This window comes from Eulemur rufifrons, chromosome 17 (genome assembly GCF_041146395.1).
Source record: "Eulemur rufifrons isolate Redbay chromosome 17, OSU_ERuf_1, whole genome shotgun sequence".
In the NCBI taxonomy this organism is placed as follows: Eukaryota; Metazoa; Chordata; class Mammalia; order Primates; family Lemuridae; genus Eulemur; species Eulemur rufifrons.
In genome coordinates, this window is record NC_090999.1 from 70007723 (window position 1) to 70025766 (window position 18044).

An 18044-nucleotide genomic window follows, 5' to 3' on the forward strand; every position below is an offset into this window, starting at 1 on the left:
GAGAAAGCAGAAGAGGCATCTCAAGAGACACTTGGTGAAAAATTAGAGGGGGAAGAGGTGGAGGACAGCAGGGGACCCCGTGCAAGGAGGACTTGTGCGGGGTGGCAGGTCAGACAGAGCAAAGGACGGGAGCGCAAACAGAAAAAGGCTTGGACATATGGGATCTCTGACCATTTGCCGTTCCTGTGACAAAAATTATCAAGGTCTTGTAAAACATTAAAATTGAAAGTCCCATTCTCAGGCCATTGGGAGCCATTGTCCAATTTATACAGCGGCCAAGCAGTATTGCAGTAAAGAATGAGGCGCTTGGGCCAGATGTCTAAACCCAAGGTCTTCAGATTGGCCAGCAGACACCCTAGGGGCGTCTCTTGGGAAATTTTAGAAGATTGGCTACCCATGTTGCCCCAACCCGAATGGGGACAGGAACAGTATCCTGACTAGGGAGGCAGCAAAAGTCTGGCGGACGTCTCCACCAAGACTACTGTGCTGGTATGGAAAGAGGTGAGAGGAATTCAGATGTCCTGAATAGCCTCAGCCCCTGGAATGGGAGAGCCTCCAATGTGGGCCCATGGTTTAATGGACAGGGAACAGTATCCCGGAAAACAGAGGCTCCTGGTGGGGGATCTGGGTTGGGACAACACGGGGTGACTCACTCCGGCGGAGGTCGTCAATCAGGGACTCGAAGGCAGTCAGCAGGGGTCATGGTCCAGAATGCCAGAGTCTGCAGAAGCGGTGGTGCAGCCAAGGCCCCACAGTGGGCTGGTCCAGCCAAAAACCCTTCCCGGGTTTTGGCACCAAATGTAAGGTTTTTTTGATGGTTGGCACCAGAGAAAGACAGACGAGCAGAGTAGAAAGGAGTAAGCAATGAGGCTTTATTTGAGCGCTCCCGGGCGAGGTTCACAGGTCCTGAGAGAGAGAGGCCCAAGAAGTTGTGCCGCCCAGAAGTTTTGTGTGGGGTTATATATGTTTTAGAGCTGGGGGATGGCAGTTTTTCCACACGAAGAGTTAGGAATTTTCCATTAAGGTGGGTATTGATAACTAGGAGGGGCTAATGGTATGTATGGATTCCAGGAACCGAGAGACCCTTATCAGGGTAACCATCCAGGTGTGGCTATTCTTTAACTTACCTGGGTCTTGCAGGCATTATTTTTGACAGGGTCTCGTGGGATTCTTCTTTTTTTCATTAGGGAGGAGAGGGATGCCCGCCACCAGCCTTACAGTATATATATATATATTTTTTTTTTTTTTTGGTCACATGCTTTAGTCTTTTGAGCTTTAAAAAATTAATTAAAATTTTAGCTTTGGACATTTCATTTGCTAATATAATCGTTACATATTATCTGTCTAGAAAAATCATAACCCAAAAATATAGTATCATTTGGCTTGGCTGAACCTATAAGATCAAAGGAACTGGATAATTGCCAAATGTGTACTTTGCATTGTATCGGTATTGTTAGCAGTATAATTTTAGAAAATGCTAATAAACATATGCTGAAAAAATCAATGAAATATTTACAAGAAAGCCATGCTCTCCCACTTGTACTATTTCAACCTCCATTGTTTTCTGGAAATTCTGGAGAATACATTTTGCTCTTTGAGAAATGTTTAGTTGAAGTCCTATTTGAATTAAATCATGTTGAAAATGCAATTGTTAGTTTTAAAAAATTCACTCTCTCCAAACTTCCATTCAAACCTCCTATAAAACCCATCCCTATCCCCTTCCTAGGGGTGTATTAGGCAGTAGCCTTTGCCAGGCCCCTAGGGAGACACAGGAATTGAAATGCAAAAGGAGAACTTACTTTCCTATCCCTCCTGATAAGGACTACCCTTATCCCTCCAGGTTGTTCCCTAGGGAGATAAAGGAATGGAATACAAGAGGGGAACTTACTTTCCTTATCCTTCCCAGTTATTGGAAAAGAACTTGTATACTCCTCCCAGAAAAACCATCTATAGAACCCAAGGCTCTCCCCTTTTCTCTCATGGACGCTTTTTTTGGCCTCCATCCAGATGCTCAAACTTAACAGCATTTTGCTACACATGAGGCTTCACGTTCTGTCTCTCAGTTCCAGACTCAATAGCACGAAAAATAGGTAGTTCCCATAGAAAAATTTAGTTACATAATAACAAAGAAGCTCACTTTAGTAAAACTATATCCACCGATCTTGGGTGGAATTAAAAACTTTTACAACTAATATTTGTAGTTGTAACTTTCAGTTGAATAATGAGAACTTTTGGAAACTATAGTCCGTAAAATGGGAACAACACACAAGCCTGAGACCTGTAAATAAATCAACATTATTTATTGGGGCAAAGATGCATTTTAAAATAACTGAAACAAAATCAGTAATATTTGACTACTAATGGACTTGTTTTCTTATACCATTTCTGGTGCTAGCAAAAAAGAGAGAAATTTTATTTAAAAAAAACCTACTGTATAAAGATTAGAAGAACCATGAAAATTTCAAAAGATATGGAGCAATAGCTTCTATCCACTCCCTACTGTTTCCTCCAACATCCATCATAGCAGCTCCACAGAGATCAGGTTCAAAGAATATTTGAAGATGCAATGAGACAGTGGACATGGGAACACAGTTGACAACTTATTTTCTGAGATTAAGAAAAAAAATAATTCTCAAAGACCTAGAAAGTGGTGTCTCTTTATTCATTCTTATGCATAAATCCAGCAAAGTGTGTGTGTGTGTGTGTATATATATATATATATATTACACAGATACATAACAAAATTGTTTGTCGAAATACCGTAACAGAGGAAATGGCCTTAAAAAAATGGCAAAAATATTTTCTGCCTCTTTAACACATCCTGCTTTGAGAACAAAACCTGCATCCTGCCTCAGGCCAGGGGTTGGGAGGGGCAGGGTAAGTCTTCTGTTATTTGTTCAAAAGGAGATGGCTCAGCCTGGACTTAGTTACCAAGGGAGGTCCTGGGTGGAGGTCAGGAGATTGTCTTCAGTGGAGATGGAACATCAGAATCATCAACAATAATTGCCTAAAGCTGAGAACCCATCCTTTAAAAGCTCTGTATTTCTGCTTATTATTAGGACAAGGGCATTTCAGACAGGAGTCTCCATCCTCCTCCTTTGCTGGCAAAGTAATAAAACTTCTCTTTCCTTCTTCCTCAAAACACTTGTTCTTGTTCTTCTGATTCGGCCTCAAGAACAAGTGTTGAGCTTTCTGTAACAATATCAAGCAAATTTTGCTATTATTGGTGCCAAAAAAAAAAAAAAAAGGCTGCAATAAAACACAGAGGAAGAAGATGCTCACTATTCATAGGAAAATTCTCACTTTTAAGGAAAAGATTAGTACTTAACCATGAGGTCAGAGCAAAATAATCCCATGCCAATAATTCAAAAATAAGTAATGTGTGTGTTTCAAAAAAGACCGTTACTTTTATAGCAATAAGAAGCTAATGCACAAAAAAGGATAGTTTATCAATTTTAAGAAAAAATATAGTCAGAGGCCTTTTAGAATTTTTTTTTTCTGTCTTTTTATTTTTGTTTTTAATCTACAATAACTGGATACGGGAACATGTCTCCACCTTTGATTTTAAACAGTAATTACATTTTGACATGTTCTGAGAACAAATTAAATTCTTTCCTATAACATCTCCATAAAGGTGGCAGAACAAACTCATGTGGCCTTTCTCAGAAGCAGAGAGCAGCCCACGCACTGGAGCCAGGATTTTAAATTAATTCTTTCACCTTGGCTTTAGTTACAATGATAGCTGTTAATCATGGCTAATTGAGAACACAGCAAAAAAGAAAAAAAAAAAAAAAAAAACACAAGGAAGAAACCAACAAACAGTGTGTTTCAGAATTCCTGTGAACAAAGCTCTTCCAAAAAATGTGGATAGAAAGAGCAGAACTGAAGAAGGAGGTGGTTTGGGTCATGGCCCCAGGGATATTAAATTACCATGCCTGTTTTGAATTGAGCTGGAATGGCCACATAGAATAAGATCAAAACAGAAAGCCTGGATGTTTTCCCTATGAAGGCATCAGAACCTCCTGGCAGATGCCAAAATAACTTCTGGTATAGATGCTGGTGCCAAGGCTCCGGAGCTCTCTCCACTGCATTAGCCTTTGGCTCCAATGCCTGTAGTCAGCCCCCCAAGACACCCTCACAGATCTTAGGACTCATCTCTTTTACCTTGGCTCTGTACCCTGCACATAGATACTGACTTGTCTACAAATTTCTAGTACTATCACACTACCCAGCAACCCTCAGCCAGCAAAAGCATGAAAGGCCTCAAACAGAACCAAATGCAGAGATTCTAAGGGTTACCTAAGTAACACAGGGATTTTTCAAAAGTCTAAAAAACTAGAATAGATGAGACTGCCACAGGCAGCTTACGTTTCACCCTATTTTTTAAAGCCACACAGATCTGCCTAACAGTTTATATGTTACAAAGCACTTTCCATCTACATTATGTAATTTTTATAACAACCATATAATCTATGTATTGTAAAAAAGCCTGTTTTGAAATAAGAAGAGAAGTTACAGATCTCACACAGGATGACAAAGACAGTGAGTGCCAGGGCAGTGACTCAAATCCTGACCCTGATTCCATATTGCATGTTTCTTTGCCAGAAAAATGGTCTGGCTATAAAATCTAAACAGAAATATAAACAAATGGTAAGTCAGAAAAACCCAAGGCTAAAATTGTCATGAAAACAAAATAGAAACAATGTATTTTATTACACCAAAATAAATATTTTAAGTTGATTTTAAAATTTTTTCTTCATGTGTGTTTTCCCAATATTTGATCTTCCAGTAACTCCTTTCCATCATGGATCTAGTAACCCCCAAGATAGAATACTCTCCCCTTAAGCTATCACTTTCTTTCCTTTCTTACCTGTTCTATGGATCCCAATAATCTTTATCTACCTTATCAACACTATGTTTTTAACCTGTTTTCTTCCATCTTTTGATGCAATATATAAAACTGACCTGTATATAAAGGTATATACAGATATAGCACAGGAGTGCTTCACTGGATGTTTTGGAATTGGTTGTGACAGTCATAGCTTCACACACTCCCCATTGGCATTTCAGTATTAGGGAGGCAACGACCTGGGGCTACTAGTGTAATTCTTTCCATTTCCCTTTATAAACACTCTCAACCTCATACCCATCTCAGCCCACCCTTCCCATTACCCAGATATCAGGGAAGTTATGAATATGGAGAAAAATTGTCCCATATTACACCTGGCCATTTTCTAGTTCTACCATTCCTACTCACTATCTCCCAAGAAGATGCACTTTAAGAAAAAAGCCTTAAACTTTCCTGTGCTGAATTTTCCAGGCTTTATTGAAAGAAAAAAAAAATGGCTGTCATTTGGTAAATAGTGGTCCTAGAAATAAAGACAAAAGATACACAGAATAGAGCAATGTTAGTTGTTATGATAAATAACAATGGGGATTTTAGCCACCAGAACAATTACTTAGGAATCTAAATATTGTTTATAGAAGAGAGGCTAAGACAAACTAGTGTTCTGGGTGTACCAGAAACATTAAATTCATTATATCTCATGATAAGAGGTGCTTAGACTAGGAAAATGGAGCTATCAAGAAGAAAGAAAGTGAGATCTAATATTGAGGATGTGATTAGAGCACATGTGGTATTCACTAAATTGAGACTTTGTGTTTGATCTCAAAAGCATTTTAAGATGTTTCACTGAACCTACAGGCTTGGGGCCACATGTATCCTTCGAGATCCTTGAATGAGGCCTTTTGACTGAATCCAAATTTTACAGAACAAATCCTTTCAATAGAGGGATTTTTTTTTCTGTGAAGTTTGGATTTGGTCGAGGGGCTGCACTTCCAAATCTGGAGGGCCACATGTGGTCTTGAGGCCACAGGTTGGTTCCCCATGAATTACAGAGCACCATTCAGTTGATGTCTGAGATGTGAGGAAGCCAGGCAGAGGTGGCTGTTCAACTGTATGATTCTGCTGCGTTATTCATCCCTTGCTGAAAATCAAGTATCTCTCTGGATGTGTAATGACATTGTGACCCATGAGCATGAATGCCACCAGTTCCTTTTCCACTCCATTCCCCAACCAACATTTAACGAATTACTTAAAGAAATGTTTTTTAAGTGGTATCTATAAATATCAATCCTGATATTCACTTACAGCACAATCAATTCTGGCCCCCCAAAATAAGCACAATAATAATAGCAAAAAAGCATTTATCATATACCACCTACTCTTCTGTGCATTTTACATATACTACACCATTTAATTCTCACAATAACTTGTGAGATAATTAGTAAAGTGTCAGTTATTTGTCCCCATTTCATGAGTGGCAAAGATGAGGCAAAGAGAATCTAAGTGATACCCCTAGAGTCTCACAACTTCCCTGTGGCCTTCAGGCAGTCCAGCCCGAAGAGCAGGGGTTTTGACTATTGTGCTAAAATGACCTTGAATCTTGAGCTATTAAATGTGACAGTATACTAGGAGAGTTCACATGGAAATTCTTATAAAGTTCTAAAACTTAAACTTTATGGTATTCTATGCTATAGTGGGTATGGATGCTTTATTGTATTCTGTAGTGGATATGATGAATAATAAACGAGATTAATACACATGTTGAGATATTTAAATGTAAAACAAAGGAACTTGCTAAACCAAATTGGTCAGTGATTAGGCAATGTAATTAAATGAAGATCAGCCCAAGAGGAGACACTTATTGAAAAGGTCATCTTCCCTCCGTTTCCTAAGAGATTTGTCATGGGAAGCAGCCTATGCCAAAGATAGATCTAGATTCTACTTATTTTAAATGTGATTTGATTTACAAATGAAAACCTAGTCCTTCCACAGTCTTTTTCTAAATTAGATATGCTTTCCAGAATTGTTTTGAAAATATCACATAGAGTCGTTTTTAGAAGGTTTTTATTTAATGCACAAGAGGCATGATGTGAGTGTTATTAACACATGATATGCTCCTGTGTCATGAAAACCTTTTGCTGATGGCACCACAACACACAGAATGCTACTACACCACTGAATAAATTAATCACATTAGTGATCTAGTATCTAATGGGGGCCGTGAAGAACAATTCACAGAAGTACTTGATGAACATGTTACTTTATCATTCAGCCAGGTCATTCCATTTTTCATATCTGTCAAGATATAGAAAGGGTTAAGAATCAGATAGGAGAGGTTGCTCTAGAATACCTAAGAAAGGTCCACGAAAAGAGTCTTGACTACTTTCGTGTTAGTCAAAGGTATATGTTAAATTATGAATCACATGAATAATTAGATATAAGGAATGAGGTCAGATTTTAATATAATTATCTGAATATATTAGAGATAACAAATTTAGCTTCTACAATAAACGCAAATATAATAAACATTGTATGGTAACAGACAATTATATCTTTCATTGGCATATAAAGTAAAAGCTTTATTTCAATTACTTAACTGCAATAGTAAATTGGCAATCCATTTGTATTCAAAATTTCCTGACTTCTTGGAAGAGAGAACAGATTCCCAGACCTCTGCCAAACAGAAAAAATTACATTTCTTCTTGCCAGAAACCACAATTTGCTAATCTTTGTATTGTCTAACATAACACTTTAATGTAGTTATTTATAGGTTGAATTGAGTGGTCAAGATTTTGGATAGTAGAAGAAGATTTATAGCAGTATTTCTCATATGTGGTTTCACTGGGGGCCCTTTTAAAGAAATAAAACCAAAGTTAAATCACAAATTACATTTTTAAGAAAGCTTTGTAGAGGCGGAAAGTGTGTGATACCTTTCCTCCCCATATAAAGGTTGTAGCCAATACTCTTATAACAAAAGACAAGTTAACAAGAGAAAAGCATAAAAAATTTATTTAATCACAGTTTTACGTGACACAAGAGCCTTCAGATATGAAGATCCAAAGACTCATGAGAAAGCTGTCCATTTTAATGCTTAGATGCAAGAAGAGTTGGCAGCCATAGAGAAATGTGATTAGACAAAAAGAGAATAATCTAATAGTAATAGGCTGACTGGAGAAACCAACCAACGCCTGTCTGCTCAGATTCTTCATGGCGTCTCTGTGTGACATTCTTTCCTCACAAGTATAGGCAAGACCCCTTCTGGAATGAGGGTCCTATAGTCTACTTTCAAACAGATAGGTCAGGGAATTTCTTTACGACCAGTTCTTACACAGAAAGGTAGGGGGAGGTTAAAGTAACATTTCTAGGTTTTACAATAGCTTGAGAGAAGGAGTTCTAGTTTCTATGACCCACCTTGGGGAAGAGGAATTCTAGTTTCTATGACTTGCCTTGGAGAAGTAAGGGGAGCAAGAAGAAAGGAAAAGGTCAGAGAGAGACTTTGTTTCTAGAGCTTTTCCAATGTTCTTTAGTTCAAAGTACCCAGCATGCCAAAGCACCATACTTTGGGGTATTGTTTTCTGAGCCTCAACAGCTTTAAAATGAATTAAATTCAAGCTAACAGTTTTACTGTAATATGAGTATTGTTATTTTGCTACAGTATACTGGAGTTTATGACACAGGCTGTTTGAGTTTGATATTATATTTGTACCACCATTTAAAGCTAACATTGGTTAATGACTCTGAGTCAGGTATTGTTCTATATAATTAATGTTTATAAAATATTTCTTTAAGTTCAACAACAGTCCTCTGAGGCAATAAATTTGTTTTCTTATTCAAGGCAAGAGATCTTAATTCATTTTCGAAGTTACACAGTAAGTGATAGAGCAAGTTTAAAAGTTGGTAGTCTGACAATAGAACACTCTTAAATACTACATGATACTTATTCTAAAATAGCATGTTCATAACGCTATTCCTCTCCACCACTGGGAGTTCTAAGCAAAGTTATAAAGGGAACTTATGTTATTGGGGGTCAAACTATAAAATATGATATTTCTAACATGTTAGGGAAGGAGAACTTTTTCTCTACATTTTTAAGTTGTGAAGCTGGAAACTCAGTTAAACTAACCAAAAGACAGATCAACAGGAGAAAAGACATATACATTTTATTTGATGTTAATATTTAAAATTTTTATGTATATGGAAGCATTCGTAGAATAAACTCAAGATCCAAATTGATTAAATTCTGCATATGGAAATATAATGTTAATAAAGGGTGATAAATTGTGAAGATGTGGTAATAAGAAGAAAAGGGGTTCCTATTAATATTTCTAGGGGCAGTGAATTGTGGGAAGACGCATATATGTGAAAACTAATGAAAGGTAAGAGCTGTCTAGTAAGATTTGTGTGTGCTGATTCATCTCAGCATTGTGTCCATCTGTACTGACAATGGCTGTTCCTCCCTTCCTGGTATATGATACAGGGCGACACCTTTGCAAGGAAAATTTACGCCCTGCTCTTAGGCAGATAGGGGGTGATGGAGAGCTTTTCCTGTGTCTGCTTTTTTTCAACTGTCTTCCGCTTAAAATATTTCTTATGCCAAAGTAGCATATTTTGGAGTGGCATATTTTGATCCACTTCACACGGGAAACAGAATCTGGCTATTTAAAATAAAAATATGGTGTGTGAGAATTGGATACAACAGTAGTAATGGAAGCAAAGGACAAGTTTTTATAGGGCCTTCAAGTTGCTTGTCACCAATTTAAAAATGCCACAGTCATTCTTAGCCATGTAGAAACATAAAGAGTCCTAGTTCCTAAAAGTTGTTTCCTGCTCTTCTGAATGTATTTCATAATGCAAGGGTGAAAAGAATAGGTTACTAGATATTGAAATGATTACTATTTAGGAGTATGATTATGGTATGAGTAAGACAGGATGAAGAAAGGAAACCATCTGGACAGAATAACATACAACTGAAAAATGTAAGTGCACAAAAATTTCTTACTAAAGAGAAGTAATAAAGCCCACAACACCTGTCACCATTATAGATCCAATCATCTGGAAAAACAGTTGGTACAGAAAATATACCAACCCACAGGCATTAGTCAGAGCTGGCTTCACATTGCAGCCAGAATGTGGCTCATGTATTTGCATTTGCTTGAGATGGCACAGGCTGCTTTAGGAAAGGGAGGTGTCCCAGGCCTTTTGTGAGGAGTAGCAGGCAATTGAGAGATTGTCATTCTTAGGGCAAAGGAAGTGAGTGTAAAACAAAGACATTAAGTGGCTTTAGCCCATTTCCATTTAATTGACTTGCAGAGTTTAGCCAGTGCTGTGAGTCTAGACCAATGCCCATGACACGCTGATTCTTTAGAATGCCCATACAATTCTCTGCCCCACAGTGGAATTACAAATTTCCAACACAGTGATTTTTTTTTCCAAAACCTTTTTATGCCATTATTGTTTTTATTGTAATTACTTAATTATGTTAAATGCTTTTAACATTATATACAGTTTTTTTAATGTTAAATTTAAGGTAAGATAACTGTGAAAGACTGGAGAAAATGACAAAATTTAAATTTGCTACTCAGAGTCCTTTTAAAATGTAAGTTTATATTCTAATTAAAATAAATCCAAACTGAAAATTTGATGCCCTGTGATTACAGGTTAGATAAAAAATGTACATATATACTACTTATGTATGTAGCTATGCACATTTAAACTTTCCAATAGCATTATTTAGATTAATTGTTTCAAGCTTTGTTGTGTCTGTCAATTTAATCGGTAGAATAAATGCAGTACGACATAAATATGCCCATCATATAGTTCATGTGCTTTGAATTGTAGATAACACATCACAGTACGCCCTTCCTCATTGTCTTATAATGTTCTACCCTTTGCCCCATGATCAAAGTCATTGTAATTGGAGATCATAATCTATTTTTGTAGGGTTATAGTTTACCACAATGGATTCTCATTTCTTTTTAAACCAAAAATGAAGAGACATATTTATTCTGTTATATAAGACAGAATTGGCAAAGTAGACTTCTGATAATTTCATGGATTATGCTTTATCTATTAAGATGAAAGGAAAAATGTATTTTTCTCAAGAACATTGAGATATTAGGTGTGATTTGATTTGCTGTGAAAAGGGAGAATAATAAAGTCAGGATACTGAGCTCTGTGTTATACTCTCCTTATAACTAAAAGATGGTACTATTGTTTAAATAAAATACAATGTCATTTAACACATTATTCCTTAGTCCATAAGCTACCCTTACAAAAATAAATGCAGACTTTATAATTTGAAAGAACTGCTATCATTAGAAATGTGCCTAAATTATACCAGAAGAATAATTTATCATTTATTATCATTTAAGAGAAACTGTCTCAATGATAAAAGCAACATTGTATAAAGTATTTCCCAAGAAGCTTGAACCATATATTATTTATGAATTGTCATGAGAAAAAGCTCTGGTTCTTTTTCTGTTTAAGTATTGTACATTGAAAGTAATATCTTATATTGGATCACATATTATGACTTCATACAAATATTTTTTAAAATAAATGCCCTGATTAAACTATTGCAAACATAAAGCATTAACTCATGGTTTCTTTCAAGATTTTCCACACATATTTAGTTTCCAGTTTGGTGTAACATCCAATGTTCTTTTTCAACTACATACAAGTAACACTTCCATGTAAATTACTCTTTCAAAATGTAAAATATATGGGCTTTGTCATCTTTCTGAAAGCATAGTTTAAATTCTGTGTTTTACCATTTACTAGATGTGCATTGCAAGAAAGTTACATAACCTTTCTAGGTTTTATTATAAAAATGTAACTCTTACATCTTAAGACTGTTTTAGTTTGAATGTGCAATAGTATGTTTGAGAGTGCCTATGCTAGCATGTAGCAGATACTAACAATTCAAGAACTTGGTGTTTCCTTCCTTTCTCAAGTACTTTATCTTGCTCCTTCTGGGTAAGATTACATTACAAATTATAGTTTTTATTTTCAAACCAAAATTATGTTATTATTGCTATCACAGTGTGTTTTTCTCTTTTATTTCTGATACCTATTCATTTCATTTTAAAAGCTCAGACTATAGTTAAAAAATAAGTTATCTATTTCAATCTTTTCCTTTCTGTTTAGGGAACAGAGCACCTGTAGCCATATTAGAATACAACAGAATCAAAAGACAAGGCTCAAGTTAGAAAGTGAAATCTACCTGACCAGTTTTCCAAGTGAGAGTCTAACATTTTTATTATGATCTGCAAGGGCCAATTTATAATAGAAAACTTTACCCCTTCAATGCCTTCCAGTAGTTACCAAACATGAAATGTTTCACCATAAGATAGTACAACTTCATCCACATCACCATGACATTCAGAAATAGATGTGTAACTATGAGATGAATATTTCTTTTCAAGTTTTAAGTATGTATATTTAAAAATATACATTGTATTATACAAATGTATTATATATACACATAGGTATATGCATACATATATCTAGCACACAGAGAGTTCAAATATTTTTAAACATTTTTTTAGTACTAGATCTTTTTGGGTGTGCTTATGTTATACTATTCCCATTATAGTTTTCATCCAGTCTGTTTAAAGTACAAAAACAGTTTTATTATAATTTTTAAAACTAGAAGACACTTTTTAGCCCATATTTGGTCAGTGTCCAGGATTTGTTATTCTGTATAAATTTTTACTATTTTCACCTCCTAAACAATGTAGCTCTATTCTACTTTTACTCAATTGAAGTTTTCTCCTAGTATATAATTATGGACCAAGAAAATCAAATGAAATATTAATGAGTTTAAGTTGCCAATATATATATAAATATTAATGACTAAATTTTGAAACTAGTTTTTACTGAACCTGATAAATTTCTCTCCTCATAAAGTGATCTTATGGTGCCCATGCTAGCAAGTGACAGAACAGGGATTTTTACAAACTGAATATGTAATTTAGAAATGACAATGTTTCCATAGTTACCATGATTAATTGCTGAGTGCATTTTACTACTTTACCAGTAACTAAATGCAGTTATTGGTTCCATAATATTGCTCCATAGCTAAAGGTGCAAACTCTCATATATTTTGTAAGAGAGAGTTGTATAAGTCAGCATACATCCAGAGGATCATGGCCTGAATGGATGTAGGCTGAAACAGAAGAGAGTTTAAATAGCATTTAAAATAAAAATTATGTACTTCTGCTTCCAGAAAGGTGTAAACACTTCTCTATATTCCTCTTGGTAAGGACAACTAAAATCCCTGGACATTGTGTATAAAACAAACATACAAGATTCTGAAAGTGAAAAGAAGAAAACAGACCAGCCAGGACTCTTATAACACAATGGTGATTTCCCAGGGTTTTCTTTTAGCCTCGTATATCCTAGAGTTGGAACCAAGAAGGCTACAATCCAGAAATATTAACATCAGCAACAAAAAAAATGCCTCAGTAAAAGACTGATCTCACCAACCAAAGAACTATTCTTGATACCCAAGAAAAGGGCAGCTTAGAAGGATAGAAAACATTTAGACAATTACCACTCTACTCCAACCAAACACCAAAGAAAAAATTGTGGCCCAACCCCAACCATACCAACAAAGGCTGAGTAGAGAACATAGGTTTTTCACACCCACTAGGCTGTAATTAGGCTCCCCATATTAACAGAAGAAAAAAGTCACATGATCATATCAAAGGATGTAGAAAAAAACATTTTATAAATTCAACACCCATTCATGATAAAATTTCTCAAAAATAGAAATAGAGGGAAATAATAAAGAACACTTGCCAAAAAACCCTACAGCTAATGTATTTTGTTGGGAAAAACTGAATGCTTTCCCCTAAGACTGAGAAAAAGGCAAAAATGTTATTCTCACAGTCTTATTCAACGCAGTGTTGGGATTTCTAAGCAGTGCAATAAGGACAGAAAAGCTAATGAATGCCATACAGATCAGAAAGAAATATAACTATCCCTATTTGGCATGATAGTCTACATAGAAAAATCTAAGAAATTAACCAAAAATTAATTAACCAATTGGTTAATAAGTTCAGTAAGTTTTCAGGATATAAGATAACATTCAAAATTTAATTATATTTCTTTATACTAGCAGTGAACAAATGGGAAATTAAATGTAAAATACAACACCCTTTATAATTGCATAAAAGTGAAATATTAATACTTAGGTTTAAATCTGAAAAAGGAAGGTTCAGGGTTTGCATACTAAAAACTATAGAACACTAGTTAAATAAGTTAAAGATTTTAAAAACTGGAGAGTCATACCATAATGGATTGCAAATCTCAAAATAGTAAATAATTCAATTCTCCTCAAATTGATATATATGTGTATATATATATAAATTAACAAAACTTCCAACCTCACAAATAATGTGGAAGAACCATTCTATCCAGTTTCAAGATTTAATATATAGCTACATTAATCAAGTTTGCATGGTATTGGCAGAAGAATAAATATATAGATCAATATAGGAAATAGATAACCCAGAAATAGACCCATACAAATAATGTGCAACAGATACTTGGCAAAATTTTCAAAGCAATACAATGGAAGAAAGATAGCTTTTTCAAAAATGGTGCTTTAACATTTACACTTGATCTTAGCCAAAAGGCTAAAAAGTGATGATGCTCTTGAACAATTAGACATCCATGATAATAACAAATAGAAAAAGATGAAACTCAACTTAAGCCTCACACTTTACTCAGAATGGATCACAAACATAAATGTAACAACTAAAGTAATAATATTTTTAGAAATAACACATAGGAGAAAATCTTTGGAATCTATAATTAAGCAAAGAAATCTTAGGCTTAACACTACAAGCATGATCCATAAAAGGAAAAAATGATAAACTAGATTTCATCAAAAATAAAAAGTCTTGCTCTCTGAAAGACCTTGTTAAGATGATAAGAAGGCAAGTTACAGACTGGGAGAAAATATTTGCAAATCATAACAATAAAACTAATATCTGGAACATAAAAAAAACTCTCAATACTCAAGAGTAGAAAATAAAACAAAACAACAAATGAACAAACAAAACAATCCAATTGGAAAATGGCCAAAAGACATGAGCAGCCATTTCACTGAAAGGAATATAGATATGGCAAATAACTACATAAAAATGTTCAACATCAAATGTCACTACATACCTATCAAAATGACCAAAATAAAAAAGCACTAACAGCTGTGGTATTGTGATATAATAAGAAATATATATTCCAACTTTGTTCCTGGTTTCTCCCACAGAGCTCCTAAAATGCTTGGAATTTCTGAGTAATAGGTACAAGAATAGTACCTTTTGTTATTCGTAATCTCCTTTCCAACATACCTGAGTTTATGCTAAAGAAGTGACTAGGTGGGCCTCTAGATAGCAACAGGATGAGGACTGGTTGGCAGAAGAAGCAACCATGTGATTATAGAGTTGAAACTTTCAGCTCCATCCCTCTAACATCTGGGAAGGGGAGAGGGGCTGAAGATATGAGTCAATCACCAATAGCCAATAATTTAATCAGTCATGCCTACATAGTGAAACCTCCATAAAACCCCTAAATGACAAAGTTTAGAGAGCCTCCAGGTTGGCAAATGCATCCAAGTGCTGGGACAGCAGTGCACCCTAACTTCATGGGTACAGAAGCTCTTGTGCTTGGGATTCTTCCAAACCTCACCCTATGTACTTCTTCATCTGGCTTCATATCCTTTATAATAAACCAGTAAACATAAATAAATATTTCCCTGAGTTTTGAGAGCCACTCTAGCAAATTATTGAGCCTGTGGAGAGGGTCTTGGGGACCCCCAATAGTTGGTTGGTCAGAAACATGGATGGCCCAGATTTACAGTGGGAATCTGAAGTCAGAGGCAGTCCTGTGAAGCTGAGCCCTTAACCAGTGGAGTATGTGCTAACTCCAGGTAGGCAGTGTCAAATTTAGTTGACTCTTTGGGCTCAATTGAATTGCCCACTTGATGTCTGGAAAATTGGACAATTAGTCGTAGGTGGGGGGAAAAAAACAGACATTTAATCTCAGAAGTATCGTGAATAGAGGAACAGTTTTCCTTTAACACCAAATGTTAGCGAGGATGCAGAGAACCTTGCTTATTCATACATTTCTAGTGGAAAATAAAATGGCATAGCCAACCTGGAAAATAGTTTTGCATTTTTGTTAAAAAAAACTAAACATGAAACTACCATATGATTCAGCAATAAAAATCTGGTGCATTTATCACAGATAAATGAAAATGTATGTTTACATACACACATAATATATATATGAAAGAATATTTATAGCAGCTTTATTTATAATAGCCAAAACTTGGGGAAAAGACAGATGCTCTTCAATGGGTGAATGGTTAAACCTTGGTACATTCATGGAATAAAAAAGACTGAACTACAGACATATGCAACAACCTCATTGAACCTCCAGAGAATTATAGTAAGTGAAATAAATAAATTCCACTGGTTATATACCATATGGTTACATTTATATAACATTCTGTCCATCAGTTCTTATAAGAATATATTGGCAGAGCTTGATGATTTTTAAGTACATTTTATCAGGCTCTCTATCTCCAGATTTTATTGCCTTCAGGAGAAATATGGTTGATTACGCATCCTCCCATTGTCTGATGCTATTCAGGAGAAAAATCAGAGAGGTCAGTGAAATAGCAATTAGCTAGATCATTTCAATCAGGCAGAATAGGAGTTTGAGCTTCTGCTCTCCAATGGTCCCCACTACTCCCAACATTCCACTTTAATACACACACACTCATATATCCTTTCCAGATCTGCTGTGCTTAGTGGGAGGTATTCCCCTAGTTGACTTAAATAGGAAAAGATACTTGTGAAATTCTTATAATGTTATGCTTTCTTAGCATCCATTTTAAATATAAACTTGACTTAAGCAGCAGCAGAGCTTAGTCATCCTTGACACTGTTTCCAGTTCTATACTTCTCATAGTTCCTCAACGTGGTTGATCCAGACAGCTGCCTTATACCACTTCCTCTTGGTGACCACCTCCCTAGGAGACAGCTATAAACAGCCTTCTTGACTGGGCCCACTGACACTCACCCCTGCGTGGACTGTGTAGATATGCCACAGGGACTACCTCTCAGTCATAGGGTGACCTCCCGGAATTTGCATCTGATTGATTTAAATTCGCCGATTAAAACTCCCCATGGGAAACTAGTTTGAATAAAGCTCCAGACCCAGTAAAGTTGTTGGCCCACAGATCACCTTCTCTCTTTCTCCACATGTTCCCTGATCTCCATGTATGCGTGGCCTCCCAGCATGCCATGTATCCTCCAGGACCTGTAAGTAATAAAATCTTAATATCCATCTTATGTCTCTCCTAATCATTGGACGGATGCTCTCCATCTTAAAAATCCTAAATCAAAACAATATTATAACCAAGGAAGGGTTTTACTAAAAAAAAAAATTGATTATGAAAATGGTTCATAAACCAAGTCCATTGTTTCTTCAAGATAAAGGTTTTTTCTTATTCTTCAATTATTTTTCTTAAAATCCACTTTCTATAAGCCTGTGTAAAAAATATTTGTTTTAAAAACTTTGAGAAGACATTGACATAGAACTTAATATGAGCCTGTCAATCTCTAAGCACTTTAACCATAGTTGATCCTCACACCAACTCCATCAGGTAGATACTACTATCATCCTCATTTTATAAATGAGAACATTGATACAGAAAGAAATTAATTAACATACCCAAGTTATTCAAGTAGTGAGACATAGAAACACGATTCTATCCAGGTTGTCAGATTTCATTATCTATGCCTTAAACTACTTTACTAAATTGATTAGAAATTCACTGTTGGTCATAGGGAGATTAATACTAATATATATTTCCTTTAACATATATAGTTATTTTAAATTTAACAATTATGAAACCAATATTCATCAAAAACTTAATTTACAAGCTTATACAATATTGATACACAGTACATATAATGACTGACATTTTGGCTTAAAGATTGTCTTTGTTACAAATTCATATTAATAGCAACATAGCAACAGCTCTTTATTGAGTATCCATTATATGCAAAACATGTTCTAGACACATCACGTACATTATCTCTTTAATCTCTATAACTCCATGAGGTAACTATTGATATCTCCATTTCATCTGTGAGTAAACTGAGATGAATTGAGATGATCCG